Genomic DNA, 6,274 nt, shown 5'->3' with positions numbered 1-6,274 from the left:
GAGGAACTGGCTCTCCATATCAACTGCCTAGAGCTGCCGGTGGGCTCATTTGCCATTCTGTCCCTAATGAGGGACAGAGTTTCATGCTGTGTGCTTCTATAGATGGACAACGCAACAGCGGTGTAATATATCAACCGAGTGGGTGGCACCCAATCCAGAGACCTAGCAGAGCTGGCCAAAGACATCTGGCACTACTGCCTCCACCATCAGATTTCTGTGACGGCCAAATACCTCCCTAGAATGCTGAACTTCATAGCCGACTGGAACTCCAGGCACTTCAGAGATGCCAGCGACTAGAGACTCGACCCAAAGATTTTCCGAGCACAAACCATGCTTTGGGTACCTGCCAAATACTTCAGCTGGAGAACGGACCCGGGGGTGGAATCCTTCAGGATTGGTCAACGGATCTGGCGTACGTCTTCCCTCCCTTCCTCTTCATCTAGCGCGTGGCAGCAGAGGCCTGGCGCCAAAGGCCTCGATCATCCTTGTCGCTCCTATCTGGCGATCGCAGGCATGGTTCCCCTCTCAACTGGAGCTGGCTTGGGCTGCCCCAGTACGACTTCCATTGTACGAAGAGATCCTGGTGGACCATGTAGGCCAACCACACCCTCTGGTTCTCCAGGGCCATCTCCACCTCATGTCATGGAAGATTTCAGGCGACGCTGGCACGATGTCAGACTTTCGCAAGGGGCTGAATTCCTTATTTAACAGGCTTGGGCCACAGGGATTATCAAAAGGTATAGATCGGCTTGGAGGAGATGGGTACATTAATGTGTGGAGACACACTTGGATCCCTAGGGCACGAGCATTACAGATATGGTGAACTTCTTAGTGGAACTTTTTCAGGAAGGATTGGCCTATTTTACTATCAACTCCTTCAGATCGGCTGTTTCAGCTGGTCATACTGTTGTATGGCGTTTTAGGATCCGAGCGAATTTTCCCGATTCATGCCCTTATATTGGTACCATTCACATTGCCCTAATATAGGCATAGAAATTATACCCTTATTTAGACATAGCCCATGCAGTCCAAATACAGGCATGGCTACTTCCACCCGTACCAAAACGTCACAACGATTTCTTGGAAAATCGGCTTAAGCAGTCAGGGACCTCCCCTTCCTTGAATATTGTTTTGTCCAGGAACTTGTGTACTTTACAAAGAACTACTATTCCCTTGGGGTTCTTTACTGACGGTATTATGCCCGACTTTACGTCAAACTAGGCATCTTCAAGGTATAAATATGCCTTCACTTGCTCTAGCAAGACACGGTGGTTCGGAGCAGTTCGACTATCTACTTGCCCGAAGCAGCTTGCTACAGGAAGTACCGACCCTCCAGCTGATGCACTGATCGAGAGGCTGCATTTCTCTCGGAGAGAATCCAGCTCCAGTTTTTCCAAGCTCCCCTTGCGGGGTGTTGGGAAATCGAGTCCTTCATTCTAAATCAAGGTATGGAGCTGATTAGAACCTAAGAGAAATCTTGGACAGATTCTTGGCAAAGAAAACCAAACCTATGCTACACACTACTTACTCCCTCCCGCATACTAGACTTAGGTTAGGTACATTGGGGTAGGCATATTTTAGAAGCACCGGTTGAGTATTTTAGCCTGTGTATTTATGTAGGTATTTTTATAGGGCTTAGAATCCATACAATGCATTTACAGTATTATTTTATTATACTATTCTCGCTGTACGAATTGTACTTTGCAGCCTGCATTACGATTGTAGCAATTCATTTTACTTGCATGAGAAAGAAGACTGTTCAATAAAACCTTTTATTGAAAACGCCCGTCTCTCTAGTTCTCTGCACCTCTGTTGAAACGAAGCATGCACGATTGACTGAGTGAAATACTTATCTTGTTTCTGCAACTCTAGAGATACATTTCTTATTCTTGGGAAACAAAGTTGTCATGTTTATGCGGTTGTCAAAAACTAATCCCTTCTTGTGAATTCGAGAAAGTTTCTAGTGACCTCTGAGCTAGCTGGCTCACTCACTATTAAGTTTAATATATTCGATAGAGACCTAGTCGACCTCAGTCCTACGTCTAATCTATAGGATATATTATTCCAATGCGCAGAGCCTAATGGAAATATAGGAACTACACTACAATACAATGGTGAATAATGTTCCAGTGGGGAAGCATCGCTGGGTTTCTTGTCCCCCAGAACCTCGTTACGCGGCACCGGCACCGAAGGCCAAGGAAGAAGCTGTCCCTGTTAAAACTGAAGCAAAGTCCAAGGCTTTGAAAGCTAAAAAGGCTGTTCTTAAGGGGGTACACAGTCACGAGAAGAAGAAAATTAGGACAGCCCCCACTTTCAGGAGGCCGAGGACCTTAAGGTTAAGGAGGCAACCGAAGTATCCCAGGAAGAGTGCTCCTCGTAGGAACAAACTTGACCATTATGCGACTATCAAGTTCCCTCTTACCACAGAGTCTGCCATGAAGAAGATTGAAGATAACAACACGCTGGTCTTCATTGTGGATGTCAAGGCTAACAAGAACCAGATCAAACAGGCTGTAAAGAAGCTTTATGATATTGATGTTGCCAAGGTCAACACTCTGATCAGGCCAGACGGCGAGAAGAAGGCATATGTGCGTCTAGCTCCTGACTATGATGCACTGGATGTGGCCAACAAAATTGGCATAATCTAAGCCTCCTCTGTAGACGCCGGACAGTTCAGAATAAAATTTAAAAACAAATTTATTTGATTCAAAGTTTTCTGTCTACGTGGCTAATGGGCAAAGATGTTTAAGATGTGCGTGATGGTGATATTTACACAGTTGCTATTTATATTTCGAGTGACCTTGCGCCACAATTGTAAGACTTATTCCAAATGGCGATTTATAGCAGTTGGAAGGGGTTTGGTTGGGAATAGTAAAGGGAGGGTGAGGGGGGTCGCAGGGAAGTGTTTAAAAAAGCTTGTTTGAGATATCTGAAAAGTAAGCTATCGGATGATGCAAGGATGGAAGTCTAGAAAGGGTTATTTTGGGGATCATAGTGGTTTAGAGTTTGGGATGAATGATAGTGGAGGTAGACAATAGACTAAGCACTCCTTCTCCCCTTGTTGGGGAAAGATCCAATATCTATACTCTGGAGTCTCAGCGAACCCGCTGAGTGAGTCCACTGCGCCAAGGTAGCCACTCACACTTGAGGTATGGTATGGCACCCCTTGCCAAAGCACTCCCTCTCCCCTTTTTGGGGAAGGATCCAGTATGTAGGCCTTGGAGTCTCAGACCTCTCTGAGAGAGTCCACTGCGTAAAGGGAGCCTCTCGCAATAGACTTCCCCTGGAATCACAGCTTACTGGACTTTGGACGTTGCCTTGACTCGCCTACCGGTTTGTGTCCCAGTCACCCTTCCCCTCTTCTCCCCATGCTGTGTCTCTCACCCTCACCTCCCCTCCTCTTTCCCACCTTCATTATCTGTCTACTTACCCTACTACAACCCCCCTGAATCTCTTACCTTGCCTTCTTTTCCCCTCACGTATGTGTGCTTATTGTTTATCTCGACCTTACAAGTAACTATGTTACCATGCTCTAAGAACTGTGTAACCTTTGTAACGATGTAACCTGTAACTATGATCTGCTGCTCATGTAAAGCGCTCTGATACCTCCGGGTCTAGCCAGTGCTATATAAAACTTTTAAAATAAAATAAAATAAATAAAAAATGTCAACCTGGTCCTACGCCTGTTGTCATCTTGGCAGAACAATCAGCAACTCTCCAGGAAGGAAATATTGGCAAAGTTGTCTATGCTTCTCTGCCTCATCTCCTGCATGAGATCTTCAGATGTGAGGGCCTTAGACATTTCTGCTAGATTTTTCACCCCTGAGGGGGTCACATTCTACATCTCAAGGAGAACGAAGACGAGTATCAGGTTTTCCCAAGCCTCCTAAGTTGTGTGTGGTCAGATGCCTAAAGGCCTACAAGGACATGACATTGGAGGTACAGCCTCCAGGGGAACGGCAAGTTCTAATTACCATTAAAAAGCCCTTCAAGTCAGTGTCATCCTCGACCATTGCCAGGTAGGTGAGATGGATCATGGCAGAGGCTGGCATCAATACTAGTGAGTTTGGGGCACATTCAACTAGAGAGGTTATGGCTTCCTAGGCTGGGCATGTGGGGGCAGATTGGAGGATATTTTGAATGCGGCAGATTAGTCTTCAGATTTCACTTTCAGAAAGGTTTTTTTCAAGCCAGTCCATGATGCAGCCGCTCTAGAGGTAGGTAAGCTTTGAAAATGCATGATCCTCACCTCCGGTCCTGACATAGAATGGGAGATCTCCTAGTTAAAATAAGGGAAAGTTTAAATTCTATTAAGGATGAGGAGGCAAGGATTATCCTCCCTGGCATTCTCTACCTATGCCTCCCTCCTGAGGAGGATGTATGCCATAACATTCATGGATTCTACCAATAACAGGAAGGGATCATGTGATTGTCAGGAAAGTACTGAATTTATGTATCTACTATGGTTCATTGTTATGCTTGGGAAAGTTGTATTGACATTGTTTGTTAGACAACCAGTTCCTGTATGGTACATCAGTATCTAATGTGATGTTAGGATATTCCTTGGATTCAGTTGATGTTTATTCCAGGTCCAATGATAATCTTGGTGTGCAATTCTTTGCTTACTGAATGTTGGATACAATGGTAAGAACCGCTTAAGGGAGAGTCTTTAACATTTTACCATATCATCTTAGGTTCGGAGACTAAACCGTAATAAGGTCCAGCGGGCTTAATTTCCTTCAGTGAAGAAGAGTAAGGACTACGACACCACCTATATTATATAGACTATTAGACTGTTATTTGTTTGGACTGTTGGTGGCCATGGTTACTCCTCGTATTCATGGGAGTTGTAGTTCATTGATGTGAATTTTTACTTTATCTTTGAACGTGCTGTTAATTAAGAGTGAAGAAAGTTATGCATAATCCTCGTCTCCACATACTTAACCCCTTCTGCGCCGATGACGAGCTCAGCTCGTCATGAGGTTTACCTGTCGTGTGCTCATGGCGAGCTGAGCTCGTCATGAACCGCGGAGTTTTAAAAACTTCAGCGCGCATCGGGAAAACCCACCGCGCGCATGTGGTTAAAAGAATTGAAACATTCCTTCATGTTAACTAGGACATTTTTCATTCTCACTAAATCATGTGCTTCCAACAGGAGCAGCCTGTCAGTAGATTCCCTTGTGTTCTACTGCAGCCTCCCAGACTCATCTAAAGAACAATTAGAGTGCTAACAGTGTTACTTATGACAAAACCATGGCATGATTGAATCAACCTGGTAGAACTTAAAACATTGAATTTAGTAAGGAAACAAATGAGGGGGTTCAGTCTGGTGTAAAAATTATGGTTAGTGCTGAAGAAAGAAAAATTAGGACACATTTTTGAGTTCCCAAACATCTTCCTCTTCTATTTCATTAAAAAAAATATGACATGCAGACTAAAACATGCAATTTCACCACCAGCAGCAGATTGCCAGATAACTCCCTGGTGATCCGCAGCTTTACTATAGTGTTCTGATGAACAACTACAGTGCTAACATTCTGAATTTATTCCAAAAGTGTGGGACATCTGAACGTCATCTTGATAGAATGGAAGAAGACAACTGAAAGCATTTTCTACTGAGGATACTGCAGTAAATGAGGAGATTAGGAAGCTACATAACAGAAAGTTCTCCCAAGATGGCCACTAGATAAGAAAGAGCCCAAATATAGCACAAATGTAGCACAAGTATAGCCCAATGTCAGAAGTGTGCAAAGCATGTATTTGTTTTTGTTTTTTTGTAGTATTATATAGTGCAGACTTGACCCGGAAGTATCGGAGTGCATTATAAGAGCATCATTACTCAAGGACACATTCATTTTGTTTGTCGGCATGGGAAGATTAAGTGATTTGTCTAGAATCACAGGATGTTGATTTGATCGCTAAACTCAGACCTGGTTCCCCAGTTGCAATGTCTGCAGCTCTGGCCGTTATGCCACAGCCTATCCCTTTAGTGTAACAAATAATCAAGTGATCAAGTATATAAAAAACATAAAGATAGCACATTATTTAAAAGTGCTTTGTCACTATTTGAGACGTCAGACAAAATGTGCTCATTTTAGTTGTTTAGAGCACTAACTATAATTTCTCTGGGAATACGACCCTCTTATTGAGGAGGGTGAAAAGGCAATTGTTACGATGTCCCATTTGGTGTTGAATCATGAATCATGCAGCACAGCAATGCCCCATCTTCTGTGTGGTTGGACAAATGCTGCACTTGCCTCCTTGTGCCTCTGTG

At 44.0% G+C, this 6,274-nt stretch overlaps 1 pseudogene; it reads left to right on the top strand.

Annotated features, from left to right (window-relative positions):
* The first annotated feature begins 2,111 nt into the window (after positions 1 to 2,111).
* Positions 2,112 to 2,700, top strand: LOC144826122 (large ribosomal subunit protein uL23 pseudogene; annotated as a pseudogene).
* Positions 2,701 to 6,274: the final 3,574 nt, after the last annotated feature.

The sequence above is a fragment of the Lissotriton helveticus genome, chromosome 3_2 (assembly GCF_964261635.1).
Source record: "Lissotriton helveticus chromosome 3_2, aLisHel1.1, whole genome shotgun sequence".
Lineage (NCBI taxonomy): Eukaryota > Metazoa > Chordata > Amphibia > Caudata > Salamandridae > Lissotriton > Lissotriton helveticus.
This window is presented reverse-complemented; position numbering and strand designations above follow the sequence as displayed.